Consider the following 21,390-nt stretch of genomic DNA (forward strand, 5'->3'; position numbering starts at 1 on the left):
ACTCTGAGACCGAACAATCGTTTTCCAAGTTGTCGCTGATAAAAAATTGCCCTCGCTTGAGCCTCCTTGACGCCCAGGTGAACTCGCTTGCCATCATGTCTATTGAAAGTGACCTCCACCGCAATCTATCCTTCGAACAGACTATATCTGATTTTGCAAAAGCGAAGGCCCGAAAGAAGCCATTTTAAAAGAGGCCTGTTTGAGCTATACATGAATAGTTCCAATAAGTTCGTTGTGCCGCCTCCGAGCCTCTGCGTTGCCATTGAAGCGCTGAGCAATGTAATTCAAGATATGCAAATATTCGTTATTCGTCTCTTGTTTGTTCTTGCGAAATTTAACGTGCTTATAAAGAACTGTATTTTTGTTGTTTTTGATCGTGCCCCGTTTATTTGGTGTCGTCTATGCTTGTCTTGCCTTTGACGAAAAAAATTTCAAATAATGTTCAATTACAGTTAATAATTTTCACCTGTATTCAAGTGCATTTTTATGGTGTTTGTATTGCCTTAAGTAATATATGTATAAGATATTTGTAGAGTAACTTGTATCTTGATTACAGCAGTCTGATGCTTGAATTATAATAAAGAATGTTTTGGATACAACCATGCGTCTCCTCACCGAATTAAAGTTAGTGATGCAAACAAAGCCTAGCTTCATAACGATCGACATCTGAGCTGTGTTGTCTTTTCTACGTTCTTGTTCGTCTTGATTGCACTAAATGTTTCCTTAATGCCTAGCTTTTGCTGAAAACACAATACAGATTCATCAGAGTGAACATATGTGTTGGTGTTTAGAACAGCACAAGTTTCAAGAAAGGTTTGTTGTTTATTTATATTAATAACTATAATATTATTCCCGTTGATCGCACCTCGTTCTTTTTAATTTGGCGCTTATAAACTGAAACATGGCATATTTCCAGCAGCGTAGCAGGCGACAGAGGAGAGAACGGAGTCAGTATAAGGAAAGGGGGCCAGCATGCGCATTAGTCCAGGGCCACCATTTTTCTTAATCCGGCCCTGGTTATTGTAATAAACATGGTTTATGGTTTGTGGGGGTTTAACGTCCCAATGCGACGCAGGCTATGAGGGACACCGTAGTAAAGGGCTCCGGAAATTTGACCTAATGGGGTTCTTTAACATGCGCTGACAATGCACAGTACACGGGACTCTAGAGTTTTTCCTCCACCGAAAATCGACCATCGTGGTCGGGATCGAACCAGCGTCTTCCGGAACAGCTTCCGAGTGCCATAAACACTGAGCCACTGCGGCGGCACTGTGATAAGGAGAAGCGGCAGGAAACGGCATCCCACTTTGGCGTAGATAGGCAATTGTTTTGGTGATAAAGGCACAATTTTTGTTCACTTCTGCGTCTCAGCCTATTATTTTTCTTTTTTTTTTCCAGAGTACTATCTCTTCGACAGTCCTGACTCGGACATCTTTCAATACCATGAATGTCTCAAACAGATTGAAACTACTCTGGGGGCAACGTCACTTTCTTGCGTGACCTCCAAAAGTGCCAGAAGATCCCGCCGAAACCATAATGCGAAAGTTCTTGGAAGTAGTTACTGAACACGTTCATTTCTTGGAGATTTGTATCGCCCACATTAAGCTACTGTCATGAGCGGTGGGCCTTTGGTTATACGTTGCTGTCGTATTTCAGTAATTATTTACTGTTATACTGAGCAGAGAAAAGACTCCGAGCCAAAACCTGCCTAGACGCATTACGTGAGCGCCAGCCTACCAGGGACTCCGTGGTTACGAAGCTGCGAATGCGGCTGACATCGCACAGCACACGGGTGCCTTAGCGTTTTTCCTCCATAAAAACGCACTTAGCGTTTTTCCTCCATAAAAACGCAGCCGCCGCGCTCGGGTTTTATCCGGAGTTTCCGGGTCCGAACCCGACCGCGGCGGCTGCGTTTATATGGAGGAAAAACGCTAAGGCGTCCGTGTGCTGTGCGATGTCAGTGCACGTGAAAGATCCCCAGGTGGACAAGATTATTCCGGAGCCCTCCACTACGGCACCTATTCCTTTCTTCTTTCACTCCCTCCTTTATTCCTTCCCTTAAGGTGTCCAACGATATATGAGACAGATACAGCGCCATTTACTTTCCCCAAAAAACCAATTATTATTATTATTATTATTATTATTATGCCCGAGCGTTTATCCCCCAGACACCTACTACCGCCTGCTCGCCAACCGATGAGCCTAGCCGACCGCTTCTGCGGTTTCCAGAAATCGTCGACTATTAGAAAGACAGGCATCACCAGTTCCTCCCTCCAGCAAAGGGGCTGTCGAAGGCAGACGAACGCATTCGGCGACAGCTACAGACGAACACATACTGGTGTATCGCCATAGCTTCTCGCTATGCCCTGAAAGTGAATCATTTATGTCCACACTGTAATGAGCTCTCTTCTCTATCCCACATGGGGTGGGTCTGTCAACACAGACCCCACTTCACTCCCCGCTCCACCCCCACTGAAGAGGCTTGGGAGATCTTTCGCCTCGAGTGCTAGAGTGTGACAACACAAGCTGCCCTCGCACGCCGGGCTCGTGAGGTGGCGTGATCTTGGGGCATGCCGGGCTATACGGACGCGGTCCAAGAAGATATCGGTATTCACCAACTACGTCGGCTCAGCCTCTCTATTTCCTTAATAAATGTTTGTTCTCTCTCCAGAGAATTGCACTTAAGTCTGCTTTACAGCGGAAATGCGAAAGTTATCCCCTGTCTTACTTGTCCCTACAATTTTCATGTTATTTTCTGCGTTATTTAGTGTTTCTTCTTGCTGTTTGTTTTTCATTGCTTTTTAGCTGTTACTATTTCTGTTTCACTTTTGTTTTTCTTTTATTTCTATTTCTTGCTTTCTTTATTTCGTTACATATATGTTGCATGATAACTGTTACCTAATAAACTCTTGCATTTTTGTTTTATTTCATCATCCTCATCAACGTGACTAACACCAATGCAGGGCTAAGGCCTCTACTATGTCTCTCTAGTTAACCCTTTCCTTCGCCAGCCGCATCCGCACTATGCCTGCAAACTTCTTATCTCCTCTGCCCACCCACCCCGCCGCGGTGGCTCAGTGGTTAGGGCGCTCGACTACTGATCCGGAGTTCCCGGGTTCGAACCCGACCGCGGCGGCTGCGTTTTTATGGAGGAAAAACGCTAAGGCGCCCGTGTGCTGTGCGATGTCAGTGCACGTTAAAGATCCCCAGGTGGTCGAAAGTATTCCGGAGCCCTCCACTACGACCCCTACTTCTTCATTTCTTCTTTCACTCCCTCTCTTGTCCCTTCCCTTAAGGCACGCTTCAGGTGTCCAACGATATATGAGACAGATACTGCGCCATTTCCTGTCGCCCAAAACCAATTATTATTTTTATTAATTTAGGGGTCAAAGTGAAGCTCATGCACCGTGTCGACTGCATTGCTAAAGCTGCTGGCCATCTCGTTGTGCGCCTGCCACTGTACCATTGCCAACTGAACCCGATAGAGCTTGTCTGGAGCGACGTCAAGGGTTTCGTGGCCAGCCAAAACAAGACGTTTAAGCTCCAAGACGTCGAGCCTCTGGTTTGGCAAGGCATCACGCAAGTGACTGTTGAGAAATGAAAGAATTACGTGCAGGATAATATCAGTGAGGAAGATGTGATGAGAAAACTGGACCACATCATCGACAATGTTGTTGACCAGGGACCGGCCATTGTTGTCAACCTGGAGGACGACACAACCAGCAGTGCTGAATTCAGTTGTTATGAGGACGATGAGATGATCGAACCCGTTTAACGTGCGTTGCCTCTCGCGCAGTACATGGGCTTGTTTTGCATTTCGCCACCATCGACACTCGGCTGCCTCGGCACGCTGGAGTATATAAATTTATATGCACATGACACGATTACTGAAATTTACTGCGACGCGACAACAGAGGAACTGATGAGAACAGTACCCTGGTTGTCTCACATATATCGGTGGACGCCCGAACCGCGCAGTAAAAGAAGGGATAAAGGAGGGAGGGAAAGAAGAAAGACAATATCTCGGTGGACACCCGAACCGCATCGTAAAGGAAGAGATAAAGGAGGGAAAGAAGCGAGAGAAAACTGAAAATTGAAAGTTGGATTTTGAGGAAAGGCGCGGCGCCGCGCGGTGGAACACCTGTGGCTCGGTGCTACTATAAATAGAGGTAGAAAGAAGCCAAGAAGCCACCTGGACATCAGGTGGATCGAGCCACAGGCGCGTAGGAACACACTAATGTAGTGCGCGCCATCCTGATTGGACGAGAGAGCTGTACCTTCCGTAGTGCTGCAAACATCTTGTGAGACGGAGTATAATTCTGTGATGTGTTCTGTGTGCATATCAGGTACGTGCCGCAGATAGGGGTTGCGGAACTCGCCGTGCGCTGGGCCCAGGAGCAGTGCGTCAGCTGCCGCGGCACGGGTTCCCCGCTGCAGCTGAAAGTGGTGATGCGTCCTTTCTTTCCCAAGCTGCGCTTCCTAACCATGACCGCCGAGGACTGCATCAGGGGCCCGGTCACGTGGGGCATCATGGACGGCGACGAGGACCTATGCGTGCTGCGGAACATAGTGTCCGATGGGGCGCGGCCACTACCGCCGGGATTCTGCGAGTTGGCGCAGCCCCGTTACTGACTGTGCTTAAGTTCTCTGTAAAGCCCATGTTGAAGGGCCAAGATTGTCCAAAGGCTGCGCGGAATAAAAAAATTTGAAGTAATTTGACAACTACTGCAAAGAGCAAAAGTGTAAAGTTACTAGACAGCGAAATGACAGAAGAACGTGTTTCAAAAGTGCTGACATTTCGGAAGGTTTGCCCTTAGAACTAGTGAAAACTTATTTTGTACAAACTGCTACAAAAAATAAACGCATTGGCTGCCTGTAGCTTCGTTTTCATGGACGTGATGTTGATATAGAGCTATATTTTATCTCTGAGACAACAGACTTGAAGGTGAGCCATTAAAGAGGCCTACTGCGCATCTGAACAAAAAAGCAATTTGCTTTGTTTGAACGCGGCGCCTGCGTTTTTACACAGGAAAAACGCTAAGGCGCCCGTGTGCTGTGCGATGTCAGTGCACGTTAAGATCCCCAAGGTGGTCGAAATTATTCTGGAGCCCTCCACTACGACCCCTACTTCTTCATTTCTTCTTTCACTCCCTCTCTTGTCCCTTCCCTTAAGGCACGCTTCAGGTGTCCAACGATATATGAGACAGATACTGCGCCATTTCCTGTCGCCCAAAACCAATTATTATTTTTATTAATTTAGGGGTCAAAGTGAAGCGTCAATTGACATTCGGCTTTGCTTGCGGGAAGCGTAGGTTTTCGCTTTAAACCTATAAATCTCGGAGAGGAGCAGGCACACTTCAAGAACGCGGATGACGGTGCGTTCGAGGGAGGCTGAAGCCCCGTGTAAAAAAGAAATGCCAGCTCGAAGCAACGAATTGAACGGGAGAGAGTATCTATCGCCGTAATGCAGCGAGTTCGTGCTGTCGAATTCTCAGTTGCGTTCATAAAATTTAATGACAAATGATGTGCCAACCATCCTATTTGTACGCGACTGTTATAACGATCCGGTGAAATCAACACTTGCGGGAACTATCAAAGCAATTAAAGGAGCTGAATATAGAACGGCGACACCCCCGCAGGGGGGCGCCTGCAGCTTGCAGGCGTCGCGACGGTAAGTGGCGACACCGCGGGTTCCCGAGCATCCGCAGGGACATCCCCGCAAGGGGATGATGGTGTACTGTTCATCACCACGTACCCGAGCACCCGCGCCTCGCCGTGCGTGGCATCGCCGTGTCCGGGGAAAAGGGGATCCTGGTGGTTGAGCCGATGCCGAGCGTTTGGGCCCTTAAGGCCCCTTGGCAAAGGCAACACACCACTTTGGCCCCAGCTTCCTGCAGACGGCACCTCCGGCCTGACCCGACCGGGGGGAATCGGCAGTCGCCTTTTCCTATCCTCCGCTTCATCTTTAACTTTCGTATCTCTGTCTCACAACTCTCCTATATCCTACTAACTTCTTAGTTTTTCCTTTTTTCCTGGCGGCGAGGGTTAAACTTGTGTGACCAACTACCCTGAGTTGCGTCATATTTGGTTATAGTTGAGGTGTACAGCTGGCGTGGGCAGGACTTGCTATCAAGTTCCTGTCCCGTCCCCTTGTTGGACTCCGTGGTGGGTGGCTGGCACCATGACCGAAAAACAAAATTTTTTTATGGCTCCCCAACTTTCAAAACCCGATCGCTCTCTCAAAAGAGGGCGGAACGAGGCAGACAACTTCTTTCAAAAAAGAAAAGTAACTTTCCCCAAATATCATGTGATCCACAGTGAACAACAAGATAAACAGGCAAGAATAATATCCCCCTTCCTTGTGTCAAAGTGCTTGACTGAAACCCTAGGCATTGGCTATAAGCTGTCAAAAATGGCCAGCGGCGACTTATTGCTCGAACTGTGTGACAATGTCCAACATTCTAAGCTCTCCAACCTAACGTCCATAGGGGAAATCCCGGTCTCCGTGACTCCTCATCGCTCACTAATCACTGTCCGAGGCGTAATATCGGAAAATGATTTTCTTCACATGACTGAAAAAGAAATGCTCGAAGGGCTCATCGACCAAGACGTCATAGATGTCCACCGAATCAAAATCCGGAAGGACAACAAGGAAATAGACACAAAACACATGATCCTGACGTTCAACACCAGCACCCTGCCCGACACAATCGACGTGGGATATTTGAAAATCAATGTACGACCATACATACCAAATCCTCGCAGGTGTTTCAACTGCCAAAGGTTCGGCCATAGCTCACAGAGCTGCCGCGGTCGTAAAACTTGCGCAAAATGTGCCTCTAACGATCACCAGTCTGATGTATGTGACGCAGCCCTGTGCTGTGCAAACTGTGAAGGAGAACATGCTGCATACTCCAGGGCGTGTCCGTCCTGGAAGAAAGAAAAAGAAATTATCACCATAAAGACCAAAGAAAACATTTCTTTTAAAGAAGCGAGAAGGCGTTTTGCGGTTACAAACACATTCTCCTTCACAGCAAAACAAAACTTCGCTGATGTGGTGCGCAGGGGCGTAGCACCGCACAGCACTCCGGCACCTGCCAAGGCCGCTCCCACCGAGCCTATGGCAGGGCCATCCACGCCCCAGGCAGGGTCAGCGAAAGCTGCCCTGTCACTGCCAAAGCAGGGACCGCCGGTCCATGGGTCGGCATCCCGCAGGACCTCCCCCCGTCGGGAGAGGCCTGAAACTAACACAACCGCGGCTGCGCGGTCCTACAGCACCTCTGTTGAGGTGATGGATACAACACCCACTCCGCCTCCATTACAGCGGCGGAACAGCTCTGTTGAGCGAAAAAAGACAGGCCCCTCATAACGGGCCCACCACATAAGTAAAACTCCTTTCATTTTCTTTTAAAAACACAAGCATGGCTTTTTTAATTCAATGGAATTGCAGAGGACTTATGCGGAAATATAGTGACATAACACATATTTTAGGGTCAATGTTACCCATAGTTTTATGTCTTCAGGAGACCAATCTTGGTCCACAACATGTGCATATCCTGAAACATTATCAAACTTTTAGACGCGATTGCGAGCAGGCAAATCGACTCTCAGGAGGCGTCGCAATTGTCGTCCAAAGCGGCGTCCCTGCTCGAGAAATAAAGCTCAATACAAAACTAGAGGCGGTTGCAGTCAGCATCGTCAGCTATAAAACACTAACAATCTGTTCCGTATACATTCCTCCACATTTTACATTAACAGTCCATGATCTAGAAGAATTGACAGTTGAACTTCCAGAGCCATATCTGGTAGTTGGGGATTTTAACGCTCACTCCCCTTTTTGGGGAAGCGAGCGCTGCGACTCTAGGGGGCAAACAATCGAAGATTTTATCCTCTCAAATAACATCTGTCTTTTAAATACAGGAAAAGCAACTTATTGTTGCCCAAGCTCCGCAAAAATGAGCTTTCTCGATTTAGCTTTCGCATCACCATCGCTTTTTACCGATTTTAAATGGGATGTTTTAAATGTCCCTCTGGGAAGTGATCACCTACCTATTATCATCAGCCTCTCATCGTCTACTGCAGTCATTCCCACAAGACCACGGCGCTGGAAACTTCACCTCGCCGACTGGTCACTTTTTACAGAAAGTGCCACTCTAGATAAAGAATTTTCTGAAGACCTCAGCATAGATGAAATTAATGACAGGTTTACTACATGCATAATATCTGCTGCAACACTCGTTATACCACAAACAACAGGACTCGTACAGAAGAAACACAAAGTATGGTGGACACAAGAATGTACATTTGCAAAAAAACAGCAAAATAAAGCATGGGGTACCCTGCGTCGGTACTCCACTGCAGAGAACTTACTCACTTTTAAGAGGGCCAAGGCGAGAGCGCGGTACGTGCGCAGGAATGCTGAGAAAACCTCCTGGCAGAAATATGTGTCCTCTATAAATAGTTCAATACCATCAAAGAAAATATGGGACAAAGTCAGTAAATTCACTGGTGACCGTACTTCCTTCACACTTCCACTTTTGACAACACCCGGTACACAAACATCGTTAGAAGAATAGGCCAATTTATTGGGCGAGCACTTTGCTGAAGTCTCAAGGTCGTCGCACTACACAAATGCATTCCAGAAACACAAAACTATAGCTGAAAAACAAAAACCCATTCGGAACAGGCATGCAGAAAGACTACAACCAGCCCATTACGCTCCAGGAATTAAATAGTGTATTATCTTCCGGTAAAAAGACAGCACCAGGCCCAGACAATGTTCATTACAATATGCTTGCCCATCTCTCTGATACAGCCGTACAGGCACTGTTAAAATTCTTGAATAAAATATGGATGACTGGCAGAATACCTGAGGAGTGGAAGAAAGCGGTAATAGTACCTTTTCTGAAACCCGGAAAATCACCAACAAGTCCTGACAATTACAGACCAATAGCCCTCACCAGCTGCATTGCTAAATCTTTTGAAAGTGTAATAAACATTAGACTCACCTTTGTACTCGAATCTCGGCAGCTATTAGATGTTCATCAATGTGGATTCACAAAAGCAAGCTCAACCACCGATCACCTTGTCCGCCTAGAGAACACCATACGGCAGGCGTTTATCCACAAGCAGCAGTGTATCGGGGTCTTCTTCGACATGGAGAAGGCATACGATACCACGTGGAAGTTCGGCATCCTCCGCGACCTAGCAGAGCTGGGTATCCGAGGCAGGATGCTGAACTGCTTAAACGACTTCCTGGCTAACCGCACATTTAGGGTCCGCCTAGGAACAACTCTCTCCATGACTTTCACCCAAGAGAATGGCGTACCCCAAGGTTGCATTCTAAGCACGACACTCTTCGTAGTAAAAATGAATTCGTTAGCCAAAGTAATACCCAAGTCCATAATGTATTCGGTTTATGTAGATGACCTACAGATAGCATGCACCTCCTCCAGCATATCGTCCTGCGAGAGACAAATACAAATTACACTAAATAAACTAGCTGCTTGGGCAGAGATAAATGGGTTCAAGTTCTCTCCTCAAAAACAGTAGCTGTTTTGTTCTCATTGCGACGAGGCCTACAATTCAATCCCAACCTATACTTGAATCAAGCCACACTACCAATTAAACCAGAACATAAATTTTTAGGACTCACTTTTGACAAGAAACTCACATTTCTACCACACATTAACAACCTTAAAAAGAAAGCATCCCAAGCCCTCAATGTATTAAAGGTGCTCTAGCGAAAACGGTGGGGGTCCGATAGAACATGCCTATTACACATCTATCGCTCTCTGGTACGCTCCAAGCTGGACTATGGGTGCATAGTATACGGTTCAGCAAGAGCATCCTACTTGAAAAGACTGGACCCTGTTCATAATCTTGGTCTACGACTATCAACTGGAGCATATAGAACATCCCCGGTAGACAGTCTTTATATTGAAGCTAATGAGCCTGCACTAGAGGATAGAAGAGTCACACTGACATGCGCATACGTCCTAAAAACCCGTACTCTTCCTAAACATCTCTGCCATCCCATTGTTACCAAGTGCCCATCCAAAAGATTATTTAACAATAAACCACAATCCATCCGGCCACTAATAATGCGCTTTGAAGATAAATGTAAAGAGTTAGGAGTACTGGATGCCCTGCCGAATATTGCACAAAAATATGAAAATTTACCACCATGGTACAACCTGCCTTCAGTGTGCGACTTCACACTGACACACTTACATAAAAAGGAAATGCCACATCAGCTCATACTACAAGAATTCTTTGAAGTACAACAAAAATACGACACCTTCACTGAATTTTACACTGATGGGCCAAAAACAGAAAGTCATGTTGGATGTGCAGTAATTCAAGACAAAAATGAAAAAATGATACGACTGCCACAGTATGCATCGATTTTTACTGCCGAGAGTTATGCAGTCTTTGTAGCCGTAGACCAAATAGTAAAAGAAAACATTAAAAATAGCGTCATTTACACCGATTCACTGAGTATGCTCAAAGCGCTGCACTGTAGAAACGCCACTGAACCCATTATAGGAAACATCATACATAACATAATTAAAATAAAAAAACAAAATCATAACATTATATTCTGCTGGGTGCCCAGCCATGTTGGAATTGTAGGTAATGAGAGAGCAGATGCATGCGCAGCACAAGCTCGAATTGATCAAATAAAACAAGATAACATACCACACAGAGATTTTTTGAAATTAGTGCACAGTAAACTCAGAATTAAGTGGCAGGCTGCATGGGAAGAACAGGCAAACAACAAACTGCATTCTATAAAACCCGTTTTAGGAGAATGGAAATCATGTAGACATCAAGAACGTTTTACTGAAGTTATTTTATGTCGGCTACGCATTGGGCACACACACCTTACACACAACTTTTTACTGACAAAACAAGACAAACCTCTCTGCGAAATGTGCGGCGATGTACTCACTTTAAACCACATTTTAATTTCATGTAGAAAACTGGAACAACTGAGAAAAAAATATTTTACAACACTCTACAATGAATACATCCCATTGCACCCCAAGTTGCTTTTAGGTGATCAAGCACTGGTTGATCTTTCAAGTATTTTTAAGTTTCTTAATGAAGCCAATGTTTTAAACAAACTATAGGTATGAAAATTGTAACATTTAACAAGAACCTAACCTTGTGTTTGGCGTATCATAGCCATAGTTGCTGTTGCGCCATTAAAATCAATATAACTAACTAACTATAGAACGGCGACATAGCCTGTGCCTACCGCACACTGCGGATGGAGCCGAAATCTCTGCACTTAGCTACACTATGTCTTTGTAGCCATAGCGCAAGTCTGCAGCGATTCTACAAGAAAGGCGTGCTAAGCTAGCTGCAAAATACAATCGGCGGTTAATACATTTCAATTCATGACACAACACTAAAAGTGTGGCAGCTGCTTGTTAACCAGGAATTGTGCAGTCATCCTAAGGCTGTAGATTAGCTCATTTATTAGAGGATAGAAAAAGCGAAAACTGTCGGCGTTCAGTTTGTTCATAGGCTTTGGCGTTGACAACGTTCCAGACTCTAGAGATTTTGAGGAAAGGAGGAACGCATGACTGTCTTCCTGGATCAGTGGACGCCTCAATCATGCTTTGAGGTACGCAGCGGTTGTGAGAGAGACATATGGTGGTGGTAATAAAAATAGATAAATGGTTTTGGGGAAAAGCAAATGGCGCAATATCTTTGTCATATTTCATTGGACACCAGAACTGCGCCGAAAGGGAAAGGGTGTGAAGGAGGGAGTAAAAGAAGAAAGAAGTGCCGTAGTGGAGGGCTCCGGGATAAATTCGGGCTCCGGGCTAATTTCGAACACCTGGGGATCTTTAATGCCCACCGCGGTGGATAAGTGGTTAATAATAATAATTGGTTTTTTGGGGAAAGGAAATGGCGCAGTATCTGTCTCATACACCGTTGGACACCTGAGCCGCGCCGTAAGGGAAGGGATAAAAGAGGGAATGAAGGAAGAAAAGAAGAAGAGGTGCCGTAGTGGAGGGCTCCGGAATAATTTCGACCACCTGGGGATCTTTAACGTTGTCTGACATCGCACAGCACACGGGCGCCTTAGCGTTTTTTCTCCATAAAAACAAAGCCGCCGCGGTCGGGTTCGAACCCGGGATCTCCGGATCAATAGTCGAGCGCTCTAACCACTGAGCCACCGCGGCGAGGCGTGGCTAAGTGTTTAAAGCGGTCGACTACTGATCGGGAGAGTATTTTCAAAGTGTTTTTACAGATTCGTCATTTCACTGCATTTAGCAACGGGGTACATTTTGTAACAGGTTCTAGGCGGCTGCGTTTTTATGGAGGCAAAACGCTAAGGCGCCCGTGTGCTGTGCGATGTCAATTTACGTGTTAAAAATCCCCACGTGGTCGAAAGTATTCCAGAGCCCTCCACAACGGCACCTCTCTCATACTTTGTTTTTTGACTCCCTCCTTTATCCCTTCCTTTACAGCGTGGTACAGGTGTCCAACGATATATGAGACAAACTATATTATTAATTATAATTTATTTTGGGGGAACGGAAATGGCGCAGTGTCTATCAAATATAGGCGGACACCTGAACCACGCTGTAAGGGAAGGTATAATGGAATGGAGTGAAAGAAGAAAGGAAGAGAGAGGTGCCGTAGTGGAGCACTCCGGGATAATTTTGACCACCTGGGGATCTTTAATACCCTCCGCGGTGGCTCGGTGGTTTGAGCGCTCTAAACTACTAATCCGGAGTTCCCGGGTTCGAACCCGACCGCGGCGGCAGCGTTTTTATGGAGGAAAAACGCTAAGGCGCCCGTGTGCTGTGCGATGTCAGTTTAGGTTAAAGATCCCCACGTGGTCAAAATTATTCTGGAGCCCTCAACTACGCACTTCTTTCTTCCTTTCTTCTTTCACTCCCCCTATATTCCTTCCCTTACGGCGCGGTTCAGGTGTCTACCGATATATGACTTATACTGCGCTATTTAATGTCTCCCAGAACCAAATATTAGTTTTATAAATTCAGGGGTCAAAGTGAAGCGTCATTTGAACTTCGGCTTTGCTTGCGAGAAACCAAGATTTTCACTTTAAACCGATAAATCTCGGAGAGGAGCAGGTACACTTCAAGAACGCGGAGGACGGTGCGTTCGAGGGAGGCTGAAGCCCCGTGTAAAAAAGAAATGCCAGCTCGAAGCAACGAATTGAACGGGAGAGAGTATCTATCGCCGAAATGCAGTGAGTTCGTGCTGTGGAATTCTCAGTTGCGTTCATAAAGATTAATTACAAATGATGCGCTACCCATCCTGTTTCTACGCGGCTGTTATAACGATCCGGTGCGAAGCGGAAACTATCAAAACGAGTTGAGGAGCTGAATATTTAACAGCGCCATAGCGCAGCGCCTGTATAGAATTGTGAATGGAGCCGGTCTCTGAACTTCGCTACCCCATGTCTTCGTAGCCAGCGCGTAAGACTGCAGCGATTGAACTAGAAAGTTGTGCTAAGCTTAGCTGCAAAATATAATCGATGCTTAATACATCTCCACTCATGACACAGCCCTAAAATAGCGGCAGCTGTTTGTTAACTAGGAATTGCGTAGTCATCCTAAAAAAAAACTCGGCGTTCAGTTTGTTCATTGGCTTTGGCGTTTACAACTTTCTTGACTCTCATGACTTTGAGGAAAGGAGGAACGCATAACTGTCTTCCTGGGTCAGTGGACGCCTCAATCCTGCTTTGAGGTACGTGGCGGTAGTGAGAGAGATATATACTGGTGGTAATAATAATAACAATAATTGGTTTTTGGGGAAAGGAAATAACGCAATATCTGTCTCATATTTCATTGGACACCAGAACCGCGCCGAAAGGGAAAAAAATAGAGGGAGTGAGAGAAGGAAGAAAGAGGTGCCGTAGTGGAGTGCACCGGGATAATTTAGACCATCTGGGGATCTTTAACATCCACCGCGGTGGCTCAGTGGTTAGAGCACTCGACTACTAATCCGGAGTTCTCGGGTTTGAACTCTGCCGCGGCGGCTGCGTTTTTATGGAGGAAAAACGCTAAGGCGCCCTCGTGCTGTGCGTTGTCAGTTTACGTTAAAGATCCCCACGTGGTCGAAATTATTCTCGAGCCCTCCACTACGCCACCGCTTTCTTCCTTTCTTTTTCATTCCCTACTTTATCCCTTCCCTTACGGCGCTGTTCAGGTGTCCAACGAGACATACTGCGCCATTTCCTTTCCCCCAAAACCAATTATTATTTTTATTATTTATAGGTCAAAGTGAAGCGTCAATTGACCTTCGGCTTTGCTTGCGGAAAGCGTAGATTTTCGCTTTAATCCTATAAATCTCGGAGAGGAGCAGGTACACTTCAAGAACGCGGACGACGGTGCGTTTGAGGGAGGCTGAAGCCCCGTGTAAAGAAGCAATGCCAGCTTAAAGCAACGAATTGAACGGGAGAGAGTAACTATCGCCGTAATGCAGTGACACGGCCGCTCAAAGGCAACGCACTTGGTGCGTTGCCATTGAGCGGCCGTGGCAGCGAGTTCGTGCTGTGGAATTCTCAGTTGCGTTCAAAAAGTATATTTACAAATGATGAGCCAGCCATCCTGTTTGTACGCGCCTGCTATAACAATCCGGTGAAAAGAACACTTGCAGGAACTATCAAAACGAGTCGAGGAGCTGAATATTGAACGCGACCTAGTGTGCCTACCCTGCATTGCGGATGGAGCAAGTCTCTGCACTTCGCTACACTCTCTCTTCGTAGCCAGCACGGAAGTCTGCAGCGATTCAACTAGAAAGCTGTGCTAAGTTAGCTGCAAAATATAATCGTTGCTTAATATATCTAAACTCATGACACAACACTAAATAAGTGGCAGCGGTTTGTTTTCCAGGAATTACCTAGTCATCCTGAGGAAATTGATTAGCTCAGTTAATACAGGATACAAAAAGTGAAAACTGTCGGCGTTCAGTTTGTTAATAGGCGTTGGCCTTGACAATGTTCCGGAGTCTAAAGATTTTGATGAAAAGAGGGACGCATGACTATCTTCCTGGATCAGTGTACACCTCAATCATGCTCTGAGGTACGTGGCGGTAGTGAGAGAGATATGGTGGTGGTAATAAAAATAAAAGGTTTTGGGGGAAAACAAATGGCGCAATATCTGTCTCATTTTTCATTCGACACCAGAACCGCGCCGAAAGGGAAAGGGATAAAGGAGGGAGTGAAAGAAGAAAGAGGTGCCATAGTGGAGGGCTCTGGGATAATTTCGACCACCTGGGGATCTTTAATGCCCACCGCGGTGGCTAAGTGGTTACAGCGCTGGTCTACTGATCCAGAGAGTATTTTCAAGGTTTTTTACAGATTCGTCATTTCGCTGAATTTAGCAACGTGGTAAATTTTGTAAAAGGTTTTAGGCGGCTGCGTTTTTATCGAGGCAAAACGCTAAGGCGCCCGTGTGCCGTGTGATGTCAGTTTACATTATAGATCCCCACGTGGTCGAAAGTATTCCGGAGCCCACCACTACGGCACCTCTTTCTTCCTTTCTTCTTTCACTCCCTCCTTTATCCCTTCCATTACAGCGCGGTTCAGGTGGCCAATGATATATGAGACAAACTTTAATAATAATAATAATAATAATTAGTTTTGGGGGAACAGAAATGGCGCAGTATATATCTCATATATAGGCGGACACCTGAACCGCGCTGTAAGAGAAATATATAATGGAAGGGAGTGAAAGAAGAAAGCAAGAGAGAGGTGCCGTATTGGAGGGCTGCGGAGAAATTTCGACCACCTAGGGATCTTTAAAGTGCACTGACATCGCACAGCATTCGGACGCCTTAACGTTTTGCCTCCATAAAAACGCCGCCGCCGTGGTCGGGTTCGAACCGGGGAACTCCGGATTAGTAGTCGAGCGCCTAACCACTGAGCCACCGCGTTGGGTCTGTGGTGCTGGTGTAAACTTTTATTTGGCGGAAGAGAGTTTGGAAGCCACAGACAGAGAGACTGGCTTTATTTCTGCAAGTGTGTTTCAGACCAACCAGCCGCGGTGTCTCTGTGGTTAGGCGCTCGGCTAATGATGCGGATTTCCCGGGTGCGAACCCGTTCGCGGTAGCGGCGTGTTTATGGAGGCAAAGCGCTAATTCCGTGTGCTTTGCGATTTCAGCGCACATTAAAGATCTGTAGGTGCTAGAAATTATTCCGGAGCCCTCCACTACGACACCTCTTTCTTCCTTCGTGCTTTCATTCCCTCCTTTATTTCTACCTTTATGGCGCGGTTCAGGTGTCCAAATGTATATGAGACGGATACTGCGCTATTTCCTTTCCCCCAAAAGCAATTATTATTATTTTAGACCCTGCTGGGTTCCTGGGCCACTGTATAAATGTCCGGACTCCGAAGAGTATCTTTTACGTGTCCAGTTAATAATAATAATTGTTTTTTTTGGGGAAAGGAAATGGCGCAGTATCTGCCTCATTTATCGTTGGACACCTGAACCACGCCATAAGGGAAGAGATAAACGAGGGAGTGAAAGAAGAAAGGAAGAGAGAGGTGCCGTAGTGGAGGGCTCCGGAATAATTTCGACCACCTGGGGATCTTTAACCTGCCCCGCCGCGGTGGCTCAGTGGTTAGGGCGCTCGACTACTGATCCGGAGTTCCCGGGTTCGAACCCGACCGCGGCGGCTGCGTTTTTATGGAGGAAAAGCGCTAAGGCGCCCGTGTGCTGTGCGATGTCAGTGCACGTTAAAGATCCCCAGGTGGTCGACATTATTCCGGAGCCTTCCACTACGGCACCTATTCTTCCTTTCTTCTTTCACTCCCTCTCTTTTCCCTTCCCTTACGGCGCGGTTCAGGTGTCCAAAGATATGAGACAGATACTGCGCCATTTCCTTTCGCCAAAAACCAATTATTATTATTATTATCTTTAACATGCACTGACATCGCACAGCACACGGGCGCCTTACCGTTTTTTCTCCATAAAAACGCAGCCGCCGCGGCGGGTTCGAACCCGGGAACTCCGGATGGACTTTTTTTTTTGGAAATGCGGTGGAGAGTTTAAAGGATACTTCACTCCCGCCACCGGTTGGCCTGATATTGCACTACCTCCGGGATCGGCCTTGCATCTAGCGCGTCTTTACTATCCTGTCTTTCTATCCGATCTTTCAACTCTCCTGCTATCTGCACGTGGCAGCGACTGTGACCCTTCTTGAGCCAGTGAGCATGCCTGTGCACTTTCTTTTCTTTCTTCCTGGCAACTATCTATCTATCTATCTGGGCCACAGCGCGCTCCCACACTGCGTCATGTAGGTCATGTCGGGACTTGACGTCGGCAGCACGAGCCACCTCAGCAAACATCGATGTCGGGTCAGCAGACGTGAGCAGGACCTCCCAGTTCTCCCAGCTCGGAATGGCATGCTGTTCTTGAGGGGTGCGGTGGCTTGGGCTGCCGACGTGAGCAGGACCTCCCAGTCCTCCCAGCTCGAGGTGGCGTGCTGTGCCAGCAGGGGAGGGTCAGCAGGGAAGCCGAAAAGCATGTGGGAGAGTGCGGCCTCAGGGTCGTCGCATAGGGAGCATGCAGGAGACGTGCCACAATAGCGGTATAACAGCTCAGGGGATGGCAGAGAGCGGGTCTTGAGGCCTCTGAAGAGGACCTCTTTTGAGTGGCCCTGCTACATGGTCGGCGTCCTTATTCCGGGACACCGCATGACGAGACCCCGTCCCGCGCCCGTTTCACCAGAGTCTTTTGGGACTTAAGGAGCTTTCAAAGGGACCACCAGGGGCGCGACGTGTGGCAATTCGGCTCCGTGGAATGACCATCCTTTCGGACAGAAAACTACAATGGATTGCTGAAAAAGCCCTGCCGCGGTGGCTCAGTGGTTAGGGCGCTCGACTACTGATCCGGAGTTCCCGGGTTCGAACCCGACCGCGGCGGCTGCGTTTTTATGGAGGAAAAACGCTAAGGCGCCCGTGTGCTGTGCGATGTCAGTGCACGTTAAAGATCCCCAGGTGGTCGAAATTATTCCGGAGCCCTCCACTACGGCACCTCTTTCTTCCTTTCTTCTTTCACTCCCTCCTTTACCCTTCCCCTACGGCGCGGTTCAGGTGTCCAACGATATATGAGACAGATACTGCGCCATTTCCTTTCCCCTAAAACCAATTATATATAGATTGCTGAAAGAGTATTGTGTGTGTGCTGCGGACGTGGTAAGGATTCTGTGAATACTATAACCAAGACTGTAGGCGATGCTTGTAGGATTTTATCGCATCTTGTGTATTCTATCACGCCGAAAGCCTCAATCAGCCAAAAGTTACGCCTAATGCTGAGGTGGCCTGAGCGGTGGCTGAGGGCCACCAACGTCAGGCCCTAGACACTATGGCGTCACCATCACGATGGCAGTGAGCGTTGAGGGTACGGATGTCGATCCGGCAGAACTTCAAAGCTCGGACTTAGTAACGAAAGTATCGGAACGTGTCGTGGAGGTTCAGGAGCGCCAACAATGAGAACGCCCAGATAATAATAATAATAATAATAATAATAATAATAATAATAATAATAATAATATTAATAATAATAATAATATTAATAATTGGTTTTTGGGGAAAGGAAATGGCGCAGTATCTGTCTCATATATATCGTTGGACACCTGAACCGCGCCGTAAGAGAAGGGATAAAGGAGGGAGTGAAAGAAGAAAGGAAGAGGTGCCGTAGTGGAGGGCTCCGGAGTAATTTCCACCTCCTGGGGATCTTTAACGTGCACTGACATCGCACAGCACACGGGCGCCTTAGCAATTTTCCTCCATAAAAACGCATAAGAACGCCCAGATGGCGCCGCTAAAAAAGCGTCGTTCAGCGGTGGGGTACGGAAAGCCGGCATGGGGACGCCGGTCGGATGCAGTGGCAACAAGTAAGGCGTCTGCGGGTGACGCTCGTATAGAGGAGCGGGAACAAAGCAGGCGGAGGCGTGGGTGGCGTCGCACCTGCCGCCTCCTCCGAACGCTGATCATAAGATTATTATCAGGCCCAAAGAAGGGCTGACCCTAACAAATCTTTCGGTGCCAGTGATTGGCGGAGTAATAATGATGGCGGCTGGCATTCCATGGCGGAAATGCCAAGAGGAGGACAGGATCGTCGTGAAAGACAAGCAGGAAACACTGATATACAGCACGCCCAATGAGAACGATGCCAAAAAAATGTTGGGACTGACGTCCATTAAGCTCGACAAGAAGAAGTGCGAGGTGTCGACTTACACGGCGGAACCTGAAAGCTGTGGCAAGGAAGTGGTACGCTGTCTCGATCTGGGGCTGTCTGAGAAAGAATAGGAATTGGATTTCTCACCCCAGCACAATCCTCCCATTCTTGGCGCGCAGGATGGGCGACGCTAACTCGGTGACCATTACTATTGGTCACGACTATGTGCCGAAATGGATGATATGTTTCGGGGCGCCAATGAAGGCATTCTATACAAGAAGAGATATGAAGTATGCTACATGTGTGTTGAAGTGTGGTGACGTGTGAGACAGTCCGCATGCAGAGTGCAGAGGGTGTGGGGCAACCTTCCCGACGAAAGCCCACGAGTGTGTGCCGACACTGCCTAGGTGCCAACTGTATGGCAAGTATCACATCACCGGAGATAAGAGGTGCAAGGCACTCTTCCGACACCTTATATATTCAAGAAACGACAGAGGGAAATGAAGTTGGAATACGAAGAGAGAAAGAATGAAGAGCGCCACAAGGCTGATGCAGAAAAACAAAGGCGCAGCTGGAAAATCTGGTTAAGAGACAGTTCGAGAACTGATTCGGGGCATCGGAGCAAGTCGAGACAGCGCTCGGAATCTTTCTATTGACTTCCATCACAGGGAAAAGATAAACCTACCCCGAAGGAACCCCAGGAGCGTAGTGGCGGCATGCAGACGAAGACAAAGTCTACTGGAGCAAAGGTGGGTTGGGTAAATAAGGTCTCCCAGGATGCTAATGCAGAAATTATTAATGCTCTTTAAGAGTAAAACAAGATTTTACAAGAAAAAATTGCAGAATTACGAAAACAAATTGATAACATTAAGAAACAGCTAGCAAATAAACCTTAACCGGAACCGGAAACATCCCGGACACCTAATCCTCCACCGTTAAAGAGGAAAAGTGCTAAGGAAACAGAGGTCGATGATCGTCACAGAGTGAGAATTGTAGCTCTTGAGGTGGAAACAAAGCCTTTGCACGGAATGCTTCAAACGGTACGTGAGCAGCTGAAACAGATGGGCACTGCTGTCGAGCAAATGAAGGTTTACTATAGGAACAGGCAGTTGCAACGGCTATGCTGAGAGTCTATGCTCAAACACAAAGGACCTGCGCGTCACTGTAAAATTAATAATAATAATTGGTTTTTGGCTGAAGGAAATGGCGCAGTATCTGTCTCATATATCGTTGGACACCTGAACAGCGCCGTAAGGGAATGGATATGGGATGGAGTGAAAGAAGAAAGAAGCGAGAGGTGCCGTAGTGGAGGGCTCCGGAATAATTTCGACCACCTGGGGATCTTTAACGTGCACTGACATCGCACAACACACGGGCGCCTTAGCGTTTTTCCTCCATAAAAACGCAGCTGCCGCGGTCGGGTGTGAACGCGGGAAATCCGGATCAGTAGTCGAGCGCCCTAAAAACTGAACCACCGCGGCGGGTAACTGTAATAAGAAAGATTTGGAGTTAAACTGTAAAGGTTTCTCGCGTGAACGTGCGGTTCTGCAGCGCTTTCTCGCCAATGGCGATCTACCGCAGATGATTGCAACCAAGAAGTGCAAGAAAATACTAAATTAGCGGGTTACAAATCTTTTGCGGGTCGGGTATGCTACTCAAGTGACTAGCTTTGTAAAAAAGAAACACTTCAACGCTGCAGCACGAGACGGGGAATGCGCATATCGATCATATTTTGGTCGAACTCATCCCTCGTAATCGCAACAACAATCTTCCCTTCCTGAACATGTATAGCTCACCCATGCAGCGCAAATCTGACTTTGGCGATCTTTTTACGAAGACTAAGGTTATTTCAAAAAGGATTCCTTCTTGATACTGGGCGATATTAAGGCGCACCTTCCGGCAGGAGGATAAAAATTTACGCAGGTTAAAGGCAGAAGTCTTTGGCATAAAATTCAACAACATTGGCTCATTCTTATTAAGAACCCGCTGAGGCCGACTAGGAAGAGAAATAGCGTATCCTTGGACACGACACCAGATGCAACCTTGGTCGGTAGTGGCATGCATCACTGCTACATGGTGCAACACCGGGAAAGACCTAAGTAGCGATCACAGGATACAAGATAGCATCGTTGAGAATGGCCCAACGGTCTTCAGTAAGAGGAGAGTTAAGACTGTACATTGGAATACTGTTATAATTATCATGTCGGGATCGGG

General features: G+C 47.0%; 1 non-coding gene across 1 annotated transcript; it reads right to left on the bottom strand.

Moving 5' to 3' along the window:
* Positions 1-12,128: 12,128 nt before the first annotated feature.
* Positions 12,129-12,200, bottom strand: TRNAN-AUU (transfer RNA asparagine (anticodon AUU)). The gene has a single exon. It is a non-coding gene; the product is annotated as a tRNA-Asn (tRNA).
* Between the last annotated feature and the right edge of the window lie 9,190 nt (positions 12,201-21,390).

This window comes from Amblyomma americanum, chromosome 5 (assembly GCF_052857255.1).
Source record: "Amblyomma americanum isolate KBUSLIRL-KWMA chromosome 5, ASM5285725v1, whole genome shotgun sequence".
NCBI classification, from domain to species: domain Eukaryota; kingdom Metazoa; phylum Arthropoda; class Arachnida; order Ixodida; family Ixodidae; genus Amblyomma; species Amblyomma americanum.